This window comes from Hyla sarda, chromosome 1, assembly GCF_029499605.1.
Source record: "Hyla sarda isolate aHylSar1 chromosome 1, aHylSar1.hap1, whole genome shotgun sequence".
Classification (NCBI taxonomy): domain Eukaryota; kingdom Metazoa; phylum Chordata; class Amphibia; order Anura; family Hylidae; genus Hyla; species Hyla sarda.
This window is the reverse complement of record NC_079189.1, coordinates 457,743,486-457,759,684: the sequence shown is the minus strand read 5'-3', so window position 1 is coordinate 457,759,684 and position 16,199 is coordinate 457,743,486.

Sequence of the window (16,199 nt, the reverse complement as noted above, 5' to 3'; positions counted from 1 at the left end):
TTCCTAGCAGACCACAGTGACTGGATGTTAGATCCATCAATATTTTCTTCTCTTACCTCTCTTTGGGGTCCAATTTACAGGGATCTTTTTGCTTCACGCCTGAACAAACAATTACCCCTCTTTTTTTCAGCTGGCGACCAGATCCAGAAGCCCTAGGAGTGGATGCTTTCCTCCAAATCTGGCCACAAAAGACTCTTTATGCTTTTCCTCCCTTTGCAATGATCCCGAGAGTTCTTTCACAAACCATCAGCCAACAAGCAACACTGATTCTCATCGTTCCTTGGTGGCCTGCTCAAGTTTGGTTCCCTCAGTTGCTATCCCTACTAATAGATTTTCCTCTACTCCTTCCGGTTTCCAATCTAACCCTTCAAGACCCTTTAGGGAATCCTCACCCTCTCATCCTATCGGGAGGCCTACAACTGATAGCATGTCTCATTTCAGGCCATCTCCCTCTGATATCGAGATTTCACAATCTGCTAGAGATATCTTGGCAGAAGCCTAGGCTCCAGGTACCATGCAAGCTTACAGATCGGCCTGGCGATTATGGGTTCATTGGTGTTCTCAGAGACACCTGGATCCCATTCAAGCACCTATCCCCCACATAATTAATTATTTATCTGAAGCATTTGAAGCAGGGAAGGCCTACAGAACCATTAATCTCTATAGATCTGCCATATCCTCCGAACACGAAGTCATAGATTCTATTCCTGTGGGAAGACATCCTTTGATTTGTAGACTTTTAAGAGGTATTCGATTCAAAAGACCTCCGATTCCAATATATAGATCCACTTGGGATGTATCTATTATCCTTAATCTTTTTTCTTCTTGGGAAGATAATGATAGTCTTCCTTTAAAATTATTATCCTACAAACTCACGGTCCTCTTATGTTTAATCTCTATTAAACGTGTTTCTGATGTTAGAGCTATAGACATATCTCATAGATCGTTTACTCCTCAAGGAGTAGTTTTTTCTATCTTTCGTAGAACAAAAACTAATATCCAATCGGTCTTCTACCCAGCTTTTCTGCAACACCCTAAGTTGTGTGTAGTTAGATGCCTCAAAGCCTATGAAGCTAGAACCTCTTCTCTCAGATCCCCACATGCTTCTCAGCTTCTTATCTCCTTCTTTTAACCCCATCTCCCTGTATCTTCTACTACCCTAGCTAGATGGGTTAAGAATACTATGTCTTTAGCTGGTATAGATGTTGCCCTTTTTGGTGCACATTCTTTAAGAAGTGCAATAGCCACCAAAGCCGTTCAGTCAGGAGGCTCTCTCTCTGATGTCCTTAAAGCAGCTGACTGGTCATCAGAGTCCACATTTAGATCCTTCTATTTTAGACCTGAAGCCCATGTTTCTATTTCGGTTCTTTAATTTATCTGTATAATTGTATAGCTTTAAACTTGCATATATTAGGAGCCTCCTGTCTTAATAAAATTGGCGATTTTCCTAGTAATTATGACGGAAAATGTGGATTTTATTAAAGGCAGGAGGCGAGTAATATCCCACCTCTTCCCATACCGTTATGATCACTTATCTCTTCTCTTACAGCGTATTGACACACTGATGCAGACGACAAGACACAGCTCATCGACTGAATACCATGACTTCATCTTCATCCCTTACAAAGATTCATCTGAAGATATTCAAGCTCTTCATTGTTCTTCACTTCATAGTTCATGCCATTTATTCTTCAGGATTTACTCTGTTATACTTCATATTCCGAGAAAGAAGGAAGATTACTGACTGGGCACACATTATATGGACTAGGTCCTATTATGATTGGCTAGTGTTCATTCATGTTTGGTTGTTCCTAAGTTTTTTCTCTTTCAAGTCATTTAACTGTCTCGCTGCTGGAGCAAATAAACGAGAAAGAGTTGCATATATTACTCGCCTCCTGTCTTTAATAAAATCCACATTTTCCGTCATAATTACTAGGAAAATCTCCAATTTTTCTCCTGATTCCTCTTCGGACTGTGAATAATATTTATTATTTTTTTTGTTTTTATTTTTATTCACAAGTAAATTTTCCCTTTCCATCAATGCCACTTCTTTGCTTGTTTTGTCCAGGATTTCCTCCTCATAGCCCCTGTTTACAAACGTATTCTTTAAATTTCTCGCCTCCTCTTCATATTCTTCATTTTTTGTACAATTTCGTTGTGCTCTGATAAACTGACTTCTTGCAATATTGGCCAGCCAGATGGGCAAATGGCAGATGGTTTTCTTAATAAAGCTATTGCTGTCTTTTGGTTTATGGTATGTTTTGGGGTTGAGTTTCATGCTATAGCCATGTCCATGCAAATATAAGCCAGCAAGTGTCTTTTAAGGCTTATACCAATGCGCCCTTTTATCTTATTGGGTAGCGTTGGGGGTTTTCACCTGTGAGGCCTGCTATATATAGACCAGTAAGGGTGGGGCTGGTAACCTGTCTCCCCCCTCCCATTGTATGTGTGCTTAGTTCACACTGGAGGCGACTGGGGAGCAGTCTGCAAGTTGGACCTTAGGCTGCTGTATATCTGGTTCCTGGTTCTACGTATCTGGCCAGGTAAAAAAGGTTAGTGGATAGGTCCCGCATCACATGAGAAACCTTGGCGTGGTGTGCGGGCTCAGGTATGTCCTTCATATAAGGATATACTGGATAATGTCTCATTTTTACATAAGTTTAGAGGATTAGCTAATATCATTGTATATATTTACCACAGGATTGGAACCCTACTCTGGTCCATAGGTGCGGGTCCTCTACCCCATTGTATATGTGCACAATTGCACTTGGGGTTGAGCCCCTGTTATCACCTTGAGACTATGTTGTTTTGTTTTTATGTTTTTGTTTCTATTTTGTTATTATTAACATATATATTTAAATCTAGGGAATTGATTTCCCTTTTGCTATGTGTTCCTGAAAATTCTAAAAACATTTCCTTTTTATTAATATCATTTAAAAATTGCTGCAATACAATATCATCTATGAATCGTTTCCAGAGGACCAAATTCGCACCCAGTTTCCCTTCAGAGTATATAACTTGATTCTCCCAGTAGCCCACGTATAGATTTGAATAACTGGGTGCGAATTTGATCCCCATCGCTGTGCCCCATGTCTGAACATAAAAATCTTTGTTATATTTAAAATAGTTATGTTGTAAGATAAGTTATGCAGTCTCCAATATAGTTCACTTGGTCGTCTGGCATATCCCCCTTTTTATTCAGGAAATATTCCGCCGCTATTCTCCCTTTTTCATGTTGCATGATAGTGTATAGCGGTGTTACATCTAAGGTGCCAATTATATAATGTTCTTTCCACTCAATTTCATTCAGGACCTCCAGGGTATGTGTAGTGTCCTTTAAATAAGCGGGTAGTGCTGTGACACATTCCTGCAGCATAATGTCTACATAGTGAGATAAATTTACCGTTAAACTATGAATGCCAGACACTATAGGTCTTCCAGGGGGATTTTGTGCATTTTTGTGGATTTTAGGAATTTGATAAAACACCGGAATTTTCAGATTCTCTATCATTAAAAATTCTTCCTCCTTTTTTGTTAAAAACTCTCTTTCGTGTCCCGTCTTCAATAATTGCTGCAAATCCTTTTTATATTGCTCTGTGGGATTGTTCTTTAATTTTCTATATGTCCTGGTGTCTTCCAGTAGACGCATACATTCTGTATGATATTTATCATAGTCTAACACCACAATACTACCCCCTTTGTCCGCTGGTCTTAAAAAAATATTGTTGTTGATTTGCAGGGATTTAGTAGCCCGTTGTTCTGCCACACTTAAATTGTTCCTGTGTCGTTTATTTTGAGTAGTTATTTTTCGGAGGTCTTTTATTACTATATGTTCAAATGTATGTTAAGATTCCGAATACTTATTTTGCGGAAAAAATCTTGAACGTTTTTAAAAACGTGTTTATAAGTTGACGGCTCAGGTTCAGTTGGTTTTATTACGTTTTTGGTGAAATATTTCTTTAGAGTCAGATTCCTCATAAATTTTTTTATTCCTATAAATGTTTCAAATTTATTAAGGGAATTAGTTGGGGCAAATTTTAACCCTTTTTGTATTAAGAAAACCAGCTGCCATTTGCCCATCTGGCTGGCCAATATTCCAAGAAGTCAGTTTATCAGAGCACGACGAAATTATACAAAAAATAAAGAATATGAAGAGGAGGCGAGAAATTTAAAGAATAAGTTTGTAAACAGGGGGTATTGTTGGACAAAACAAGCAAAGAAGTGGCATTGATGGCAAGGGAAAATTTACTTGTGAATAAAAATAAAAACAAAAAAAATAATAAATATTATTCACAGTCCGAAGAGGAAACAGGAGAAAAATTCAAAATACCGTTCATCACCACCTATTCCAGTCAAAGTCACACATTTAAAAACATCATCAGGAAGCACTCGGATATTTTAAATAACGATAAAATTATTGGGGATAAAATATCCGAGGTACCCACCTTTAGTTTCAAAAAGCCAAAAACTTAGGGAATATGATAGCACCAACAATAAAAAATTCCCACCACAGTTCAGAGAAAATAATAAATATCATATCGCCTAGGAAACAATTAAAAGGCTTTTTTCCATGCCGCAAATGTAAACCATGCCGGAGTATGAACAATACAACTCTCATCTCCACAGTAGAAAATGGGAAGATAAAGAAAAATATCGAAAGCCACATCAATTGCAAAACTAAGGGGGTAATTTATGGCATAAAGTGCCCATGTAATAAATGGTATATAGGAAGAACAAAAAGGCTGTTATCACAAAGGGTATCAGAGCACATTTACAATATAAACAGAAAATATGAGGGCCACCCCTTATCAGTTCACTATAAGGACAAACATAAATCCTCAGTGAAAGACTCCATATTCTGTGGCATCGAAAAAATCACTCCCCATTGGTGAGGAGGAAACTATATAGCTATGATGTCGAGAGCGGAGGCAAAGTGGATTTTTGAATTAAATACTGGAGTTCCACATGGTTTGAAGATTAACATCCACAATATAATAATATGAGTTCAATCAGTTAAAATATGGAAACAGTGCATTAAACAATTACAAAAGAAATTGGTATACTCACGGAGAACAAATTGTATTAAAGGGATGTCAATCAAAATCTGCAGCCCATTTAAGAACAGCGGAGGATCCATCCCGTAACCATCCCAGACAAAGGAGGCCGATACTTGTCTACCGTAACGCGTCGGAAAGGTTCTTGGACAAACCGCTATTCCGTAGTGACGTCACTCACGGCTTACAGTTCATCAACGTGCTGCACGGGGAAACGCCACCGGCCGGGGCTTTCCCCTCCCGATCCCATCACTAAGAACATCCACGAGGACATAACCGGATAATACCACAGGGAATTAATTCCGAAGATCTCTGCATCGAGGAAGCATCACCCAGCGTTCAGGTACATCACTGTCTAGGCTCATATATAGCCATGCAGGGACACAGGATTATAAGGCAGAAATTGACTCGTACTCATAACCTCTCTCCCTCCTTATTATATACAACTACTACAACAAACTAAACAGTGATTGACCTCTATCCCCTCACAGAAGCATAAGCCACCTCATTCTTAGCTAAACCGATATATATATATATATATATATATATCACCTAACCGTTGCCAGGGGTAACACTACATACATGCTTTCCCCCACAGAAACGGCATTGGAAACCTAAGGCTTAATATACAACAGGTCCATTTTTAATATATATCAGAGTGTCTTAACAGTGCGTATTTATTGTCCCCTTTTAACCCATTATCATCTATCATTTTTAAATACTACATTAGTGATTCATTATTTTTTACTTTTCACAAAGGTATCAATATATCAGTGGCAAGTGACAGAAGACTCACGCTTTTTAGAGTATTGTGCTATATTCTATATATATATTTTACATTATTAGTATTATACTAAACATTTTTTACTATATAATAAATTTCATAATATTTTAACCCAACTTGGTGCGCCAGTATATTTTTATTTATTTATCTTTACAAGTCTATTTTGACCCATTTATGGGAACAGGGTCCCATAATATACCAGGCTGCTACCATAACTGAGTATAGTACACGTTCACTATATACTCACTTCCCCTAGGAGGGCTAGTGGTATACATATTGAAAAAGTGTTATTACAAGAACAATTGGTGGCACATATAATTAGGTCAAAATTCCCCTCTTTTCCCATTTTACAAAAAAACAAAAAAAAAGAGTAAAAAATAAAAATAAATAAACGTACTTGGTATTGCTGCATGCAGAGATGTCTAATCTATTAAAATATTATGTTAATGATCCCATGCAGTGAATGGCAAAAACGTAAAAAAAAGATAAATACCAAAGTCCAAAATTGCTGATTATTGGTCACATCACATCCCAGAAAAAATAATAATAATAAAAAGTAAGAAAAAAGTCACATATATGCAAAAGTCGCACCAATGAAAACTACAGATCATGGTGCAAAAAAATTTGCCTTCATACATCCCTGTATGTTATACATACAATTTTTGTTTTAAAAAAAAAAGTCAGAGTTTTTCTGAGCTAGTACAATAATAGAAAAGCGTGTAAAGATAGGTACTATTTTAGTCGTATTGACCCACAGAATAAAGACAATGTCAGTTTTACCATAAAGTGCAGTGCTTAAAACTAAAAACCCCAAATTTTGCAAAATGTCGGTTTTCTCATCAATTTCCTACCATTAATAATATATTTTGGTTGCGCTATAGATTTTATAGTAAAATAAAAGGTGTCATTACAAAGAACAATTGGTCGCACAAAAAACAAGCCCTCAAATGGGTCTGTAGATGGAAATATAAAAGATTATGGCTCTTAGAAAGCAAGGAGGAAAAAACTAAAATGCAAAAATGAAAATTTCCTGTGTCCTCAAGGCCAAAACGGGCTGTGTCCTTAATGAGTACTACGGGATGGAAAAATTACCCATAATACTGGCGGCAGTAAAAAAAATAAAGGAGGTACATAGCTTCCGTCGCTCCCCCGGTCCCGGGGCCTAAAACGTCACACTGCCGCTCAGCCTATCGCCGGCCGATGCGGGACTTCGCTGCGGCCGGTGATTGGCTGAGTGCAGTATGACTCGCCGACCACCGGCAACCAGGAAGAGGATTGCGGCAGAGACCGGAGGAGCGACGGAAGGTATGTACCTCTTTATTTTTTTTACTGCCGGCAGTATGAAGGCAAATTTTACTATCCCGGAGTACTCCTTTAAGGGGTTAAAGAGGAATCGACTAGCAATCGGACACCCCTTACAAGCATGCATTTTTGCGTTTATAGAGGAACCTTTGGGATAAGTATTTTTACTCTTCCAAAAAGTCTTATTATGCAGTCTAAGTGTAAGTATAATGGCTGCATGAATATGGGACGATTAGGAGGCATCTTCTTCTCTATCTCTATCAATGAATTGATTAAATGTCGCACGTCGTATGTAGTGTATTACATAATATGTGAATGCCAAAGGTTTTACATAGGCAAAACCATAGGACAGCTTTGTATAAGGATTCATGAACATCTGCATTCCATTCAAACAGGAATTGGAGCCCCACACCTAATAGAACACATCAGAGAAACACATGCTGGGGATCTAAGTGGGCTGAAATTAAGTGGCTTAGAAGTGGTGAGAGAAGCCAAGGCTGTATATGACAAGAACACTTGGATATTACGAGCAGAGACATATTGGATCATGCGCACAAATGCGCTTGGTCCGATCGGTCTTAAAGGGGTACTCCGCCCCTAGGCATCTTATCCCCAATCCAAAGGATAGGGGATAAGATGTCAGATCGCCGGGGTCCCGCTGCTGGGGACCCCCGGAATCTCCGCTGCGGCACCCCGCTATCATTACTGCACAGAGCGAGTTCGCTCCCTGCATAATGACCAGCGATACAGGGGCCGGAGCATCATAACATCACGGCCCGCCCCCTTAACGCAAGTCTATGGCAGTGGGCGTGACGACCACCACGCCCCCTCCCATAGACTTGCATAGACACGCCCCCTGTATCGCCCATCATTACGCACAGAGCGAACTCGCTCTGTGCAGTAATGATAGCGCGGTGCCGCAGCGGAGATCCCGGGGGTCCCCAGAAGCGGGACCCCAGCAATCTGACATCTTATCCCCTATCCTTTGGATAGGGGATAAGATGTCTAGGGGCAGAGTACCCCTTAAATGACGCTTTTATAACAAGTCAATTCATCCTTGTGAACCTTAGATTTGATTTATAGTACGTTCCCTCCCTATTTCTTTAGAACCTTAACTAAGTAAATAGCCTCACATATGAGAGGTGATCACTTTTTATGTTATGTTTTACTTTTGGTAGCTTTTTGTCCCTTCTCCAGCTCCGTTAGTACGGACCGATCACATGACAGGTGTTTCTCCTTTATCACATGCACAGCGCTATGATGGAAACGAGGCCGGGAAGAAGCGCACACCAGCGTGAAACTACCAGCAGTCGCCTCTGAACGCCCTGCAAGAAATCTGGAACCTGGTCCTTTGGAGGATGTGAAGCGGAGTCGTCTGACCTAAGCCTTGCGATGAGTGCGGGTGACAGTTTTTCTCTTTATTGCAATATTGAAGTGACTCAAATTTATTTCTGGTTCCCAGCACTGCCAGAACCGCAATCCCAGGACCTGAGTCTCCCTGAGTGATATAGCTACATGGGCTGAGTAACCCCATCAGTGCTGGTAGTGGTAGTGCCACTTTATTTGTGATTTTCTTTGGAGTATTATTACGCAGTCTGTAAACATGTTTTTTTTATCTTTTCTTGGTAAATTGTATCAGTTATGTAACTACACACTATTGTATTAGCTAACCTCCAGTGCACAATAGCTTTACATAAAGATATCTTAGCACAACAACACCTTCATAACATGCAACTATTGTATGCTGTTTTGTTTCATAAGAATGTACCCCTCCTTTTAAACTGAATCCTCATTAGTTGGAGATTTTGAATTGTGATGAATTTTTCATCAAAGAAATTAACCCCTTAAGGACTCAACCCATTTTCACCTTAACCTGTTGGGGACAGAGGGCGTATGAATACGCCCTCACATCCCAGTACTTAAGGACAGAGGGCGTACTTCCGTATTTCCGATCACCGCAACTCGCCGAGCAGTGATCGGAATGGGATGCCTGCTGAAATCATTCAGCAGGCATCCCGTGCCAATGTCCAGGGGGGTCCTGAGACCCCACCATGTCGGCGATTCCGGGTCATATGGGTCTCCGGTGACTCGGAAAATAAGGGGGATCTTGGACACCCCCGATCCCCCTGAGGGGATAGGGTGCCACCCCTCCTATCCCTGCTATTGGGAAGCGATCGACCAATAGCAGATCGGGCGCGGGGAGGTCAAAGTTCGGTTCCACTGCTCTCCCCACCCACTGTAGTCCAGGCAGAGCAGGGGAACCGTCGGTGACCGGCAACGGAGGTCACTTACCATCGGCGGCAGCATGCGATGATCGGCGGCAGTGGGCTACGATCGGCGGCAGCAGTGGGCCGCGATGACAGACGGCTCCCTGGTGCGGCGATGACGTGCAGACTATGGAAGCTGGTGAGTTGCCTAGCAACATCTGGAGGGCTACAGTTTGAGACCACTATACAGTGGTCTCTAAACTGTAGCCCTCCAGATGTTGAAAACCTACAACTCCCAGCATGCCCAGACAGCTGTTTGCTGTCTGGGCATGCTGGGATTTGTAGTTTTGCAACCTCTGGAGGGCCACAGTTTGGAGATCACTGTGCGGGGGTTTCTAAACTGTGGCCCTTAAGATCTTGCAAAACGACAACTCCCAGCATGACCAAACAGCAAACAGCTGACTCGGATGCTGGGAGTTGTAGTAGTACCTCCAGCTGTTGCATGACTACATCTTCCAGCATACCCTTCGGCAATCAGTACATGCTGGGAATTGTAGTTTTGCAACAGCTGGAGGCACACTGGTTGTAAAATACTGAGTTAGGTAAAGCCTATCAGACTTTATCATTCTGAGCACCAGAGCCAGCACAGGAGCAGAGGTAAGCCCTCAAGCTACCTCCACAGTGGATCGCAACCCCAAACACCCCCCCCCCCTTGCGATTGTGCTGCACGGGGGGGGGGGGCATCCACCCCACTGGACCACCAGGGGCGGGATAAAGGCACCTTTGGATGCCGCTGTCCGCTTTGACAGCAGCGATCTAAAGTGTTAATAGCCGGCCACGGCGGTTGCTGCATGTCGGCTATTAAAACCGGCCCCCAGCTACAGGAATCAGCTGTGGCCCGGCCGGTATCACACGGGCTCGAGTTGGAAGCCCGCGTCATAATCAGTTAACGACACACGGACGAGCATAGACGTCCATGGTCGTTAACAGGTTAATGCCACTCCTGTGTGGATTCCCCAAATCTGGTTCAACAGGCTGCATAGAATTTTAAACAAGTTTATATGAGGGAGGAATATCATGATGTTGATATAATGAGGTTGTATTATGTGATGTGAAAATTAAAGATCAATAAATAAAAATTTTTTTAAAAAGAATGTATAATGGATTATTTATGAAAAGCGCTGCAGAATAATGATCATGAGAGTTCTGTTCCTCTAAGGTGCTTGAAATAGGTACGTGTAAACAACAGATGTATTAGCAGATGATTGCTACTTATATGGTTTAAAAATACAGATTTCTTAAGAAATGCTTTAGGTTTTACTCTGGGAGAATTTTAAGCATCCCTGCTGACATTTATGAAAATAAACACCTTAAGTTTAGAAATATTAATATTAAAAGCAAAAACATTAAAATTTTACTGCACTCCTGAATCATTATATGCAGTAACTGAGTGTAGTTCCCATGTGCCCAGGGCCGCCACCAGGAATTTCGGGGCCCCATAGAACCATAGCGTCTAGGTCCCCCCCCCCCCTCCCACCCACCTTACCAAACGCAAAAAAAAAAACTCTTAATTACGTGCAGCATGAAAAGTCACAAAATGGCCAAATTTTGGCATGTAAATAAATAAATAAAAAGGGTTTGTAAATCATCGTTTATTCAAAAAGTGGGGGTCCGGCTGCTTAGATACTACTAATCATCAAAACAAAGGAACAAAAGACTTTTTTTGGTCCTCAGGGATAAGTCCAGCCATTGCTATCAAATACTGCGATATAATACAGTGGTCCCTCAACATACGATGGTAATCCGTTCCAAATGAACCATCGTTTGTTGAAACCATTGTATGTTGAGGGATCCGTGCAATGTAAAGTATAGGAGGTAATACTCACGTGTCCCCGCCGCTCCGGACCCGTCACCGCTGCCCTGGATGTCGCCCTCCATCGCTGTCGCCGCATCCCTGTGGTGTCCCCATCGCTCCGAAACGTCTCTGCTGCCCGGGATCCTCGCTCTCCGTCGCCACATCTCTACGCACGCCGCTCCTATTGGATGACGGGATGGCTTGCATGACGACGTGATGACGTTGAAGGAGATCGCCGGCGTAGCAGGGGACCCCGAAGAGGACGCGCCGGAGCCCCGAGGAAATGTAAGTGATCGTCGGGGCGCAAGGCGCACCGTAAACGGCTATCCGGCAGCAGCTGAAGCAGTCTGCGCTGCCGGATAACCGTTTATGCGATGGCCCCGACATAAAAAAGCATCGTATGTTGATGCTGCCTTCAACATGCGATGGCCTCTGAGAGGCCATCGTATCTTGAAATGATCGTATGTCGGGGCCATCGTAGGTCGGGGAGGTCACTGTATTTGGCAGCAATGTTTTTTTGCACAGTGGATCTACAACCAGCTGTAAATTGTAATATACCAGAACAAAGTGCTAAACTTTTCCCTAAGAAATTCTGCATATATTTCTAGGGTGTATTCACATGTGCAGTATTCTGCCCAAATTTGATGCACAGGATTTGAAGCTGCAGATTTCAATGTTAAATATACGATTGAACACAGCATCAGCTATGCACAAAATACTGTACGTGTAAATACACCCATAGGCACATTTAAATATAGATTATATACGTGCAGTGGCGGATGAGCTACTATAGACCTACCATTTCACAAAATCTGCACCCCCCCCCCCACACACACACACACCAACCCCACATTATACAAAACAAAACTAGTATACTAATACCACTACACAAAGGACAAATAATACAGCCACATCATTATTATACATTACCACCACACGGTGACCTAATATACAGATACTGAATGGCGGCTTCTTCCAGCAGACTTGTTTCCGCAGAATCTGTCAGACAAACATTTTAAGCTCTGCACTTTTCCTGCATCCTGCACCTATACAGACTGTGGAGACGCCACTTACCTCCTATTATCTGGCTCTATCCCTCCCCTATAACCCATACTTAACCTGTTAAGGACCCAGGGCGTACCTGTACGTCCTGAGTCCGGTCCCGATCTATAGCGGGTCGTATAGCGTCATAGCGGGTCGGGCCCGGCCTCTAACAATGGCTGGGACCCGTGGCTAATAGCGTAGCATTGATCGCTGTGCCGCACGCTATTAACACTTTAGACGCGCGTTCAAAGTTGAACGCCGCATCTAAAATGAAAGTGAAACCATGCCGGTTAGCTCAGGGAGCTGTTCGGGATAGCCGCGGTGAAATCGCAGCATCCCCAACAGCTTACAGGACAGCTGGAGGATCCCTACCTGCCTCCTCGCTGTCCGATCGCCGAATGACTGCTCAGTGCCTGAGATCCAGAATCATTGATCACTGGTTTCTTATGAGAAAACAGTGATCAATGTAAAAGATCAGTGTGTGCAGTGTTATAGGTCCCTATGGGAGCTATAACACTGCAAAAAAAAGTGGAAAAAAAGTGAATAAAGATCGTTTAACCCCTCCCCTATTAAAAGTTTGAATCACCCCCCTTTTCCCATAAAAAAAAACAGTGTAAATAAAAATAAAAATATACATATGTGGTATCGCCGCGTGCGGAAATGTCAGAATTACAAAAATATATTGTTAATTAAACCGCACGGTCAATGGCGTACGCGCAAAAAAAATTCAGTCCAAAATAGTGCATTTTTGGTCACTTTTTATATCATGAAAAAAATTAATAAAAAGCGATCAATAAGTCCTATCAATGCAAAAATGGTACCGCTAAAAACTTCAGATCACGGCGCAAAAAATGAGCCCTCATACCGCCCCATACGCAGAAAAATGAAAAAAAAGTTATAGGGGTCAGAAGATGACAATTTTAAACGTATAAATTTTCCTGCATGTAGCTTTGATTTTTTCCAAATGCAAAAACAGAAAAACCCTGGGTCCTTAAGGGGTTAAATTAAATAAATAACGGAAACAACAACTATTTTTTAACTTTGTGTGGGTGGGAATTGGCCACAGCTTTATTTGTAAAAAATATAACTATAATAAATAATCAATAACTACAGGGTGGGCCATTTATATGGATACACCTTAATAAAAATGGGAATGGTTGGTGATATTAACTTCCTGTTTGTGGCACATTAGTATATGTGAGGGGGGAAACTTTTCAAGATGGGTGGTGACCATGGCGGCCATTTTTAAGTCGGCCATTTTGAATCCAACTTTAGTTTTTTTAATAGGAAGAGGGTCATGGGACAAATCAAACTTATTGGGTATTTCACAAGAAAAACAATGATGTGCTTGGTTTTAACGTAACTTTATTCTTTCATGAGTTATTTACAAGTTTCTGACCATGAATATACCAAGCATAGCACGCAGAATGCCAGCGCCCCAAGCGCTCAGGGCCGGCGTTAGGGCGGGGCAAACCAGGCAATTGCCTAGCTCCCCCATCCCCAAGGGGCCTAATCAAGCCGGGGGATCCGCGGGAGGGATCCACTGAGCAGCCCGCAGGGGGCCCCCGTCACATTCTGGACATCCCTGTGTCCTGAAAAATCTTTAAAAATGCAGGGGCCGCCGGAAGTTAGTGCACGCAGGGACCTCACTGACGTCCCGTGCGTGCGACCTTAGCAACAGAGGAGCGGAGCTGTGAGGAGGACTCGCGCCGGCTGGAATGGTAAGTCGCTAGCACCAGCTGGCAGCACATCCTGACTGGTGGTCGGAACACTGAAGTGGGGCACTACACAGACATACAGCGTCCAGCCATACACTGTATTTGGCTGAAGGCTGTATGTCTGTGAGGGAACTGTACTGCACCTAATGTGGGGAGCTATACTGCCAACCTAATGTGGGGGAACTATACTGCACCTAATGTGGGGAGCTATACTGCACCTAATGTGGGGGAAATATACTGCACCTAATGTGGAGAGCTATACTGCACCTAATGTGGAGAACTATACTGCACCTAATGTGCAGTATACTGCACCTAATGTGGGGGAACTATACTGCACCTAATGTGAGGAAACTATACTGCACCTAATGTGGGGGAACTATACTGCACCTAATGTGGGGGAGCTATACTGCACCTAATGTGGGGGAGCTATATTGCACCTAATGTGGGGGAACTATACTGCACCTAATGTGGGGAACTATACTGCACCTAATGTGGAGGAACTATAGTGCACCTAATGTGGAGGAACTATACTGCACCTAATTTGGGGAACTATACTGCACCTAATGTGGGGGGAACTGTACTGCACACATAATGTGAGGGAACTGTACTGCCAACCTAATTTGGGGGGAACTGTACTGCACACCTAATGTGGGGGAACTGTACTGCCAACCTAATGTGGGGGGAACTGTACAGTACTACACACCTAATGTGGGGGGAACTATACAAATACATACATATACATAATTGTACTATTCTGATCCCTATAACTCTAATTTTTCTGTATATGGGGATGTATGAGGGTCATTTTTTGCACTGTGATTTGTAGTTTATATCGGTACCATTTTTGTTTTAATGGGACTTTTCAATTGCTTTTTAGATATTTTTTATGGTATTTGAAGTGACCAAAAATGTGCAAATCTGGTTAGTGCAATATTACGACTTTTGGGGCCCCACTTTTGATTTTGCCTAGTGCCACGCTAAGACTAAAACCGTCCCTGCACGCGCTGTACCTCCGACTCCGGCAATCCAGCCCTCGCCGCCTCCGTAACGGCCCCGATACGAAAAGAGTGAGTCCCGAACTCACAAAAATCCAAATCCACAAAAGAAAGACAACGGCGGAAAACGGACAAAAAACTGAAACTGGATCAACGGTGAGGCATCCTCGTGCAGCAAAAAAAGAGGGGGCCCGCGGCCACAAGGTCAAGTAGGAGGAAGCCAGCCGAAAAGGACACGCCTCCCCTGACACCGCATGCAACACCAACCACGAGCCCCGATCCGCCTGATCATTTTTTGACCGACGGATATGCAACCGAACAAAATTGTCACCCCAAAAAACATCCCCTTCCCAGAGAACCCCAGGGCGAGAAGGAGGAAGGAGTCCAACAATCCTCAAGGCCCCGAAAATGCATTAACAACACCCATATTGTCGGACCAAATACACACCTGACAGTTACTCAAATCAAAACCCCAAAGTTCCACCACTATCACAATGGGGAAAAGCTCCAACAACACCAGGTTACAACAAAACCCCAGGGACTGCCAATTGGCAGGCCTCTCCTCAGCACACCACCTGAAACCAAAAAACAGCACCAAAACCAACTGAACCAGCCGCATCCGTGAAGAGAGCGAGCTCACCGTTCGTCGAAACAGCAGACTGAAAACAGGTCCACCCATTGTACGACTCCAGAAACCTCAGCCAGACCGAAACATCGGCCTTCAGCGCTCTAGTGACAAGGATGCAGTGGCTCGGATGCCACGCACCCATGGTGGCAAGAGACAACCTACGGGGAAAACCCCTGCCCTTTTCCCATAAAAAAAAACAGTGTAAATAAAAATAAAAATATACATATGTGGTATCGCCGCGTGCGGAAATGTCAGAATTACAAAAATATATTGTTAATTAAACCGCACGGTCAATGGCGTACGCGCAAAAAAAATTCAGTCCAAAATAGTGCATTTTTGGTCACTTTTTATATCATGAAAAAAATTAATAAAAAGCGATCAATAAGTCCTATCAATGCAAAAATGGTACCGCTAAAAACTTCAGATCACGGCGCAAAAAATGAGCCCTCATACCGCCCCATACGCAGAAAAATGAAAAAAAAGTTATAGGGGTCAGAAGATGACAATTTTAAACGTATAAATTTTCCTGCATGTAGCTTTGATTTTTTCCAAATGCAAAAACAGAAAAACCCTGGGTCCTTAAGGGGTTAAATTAAATAAATAACGGAAACA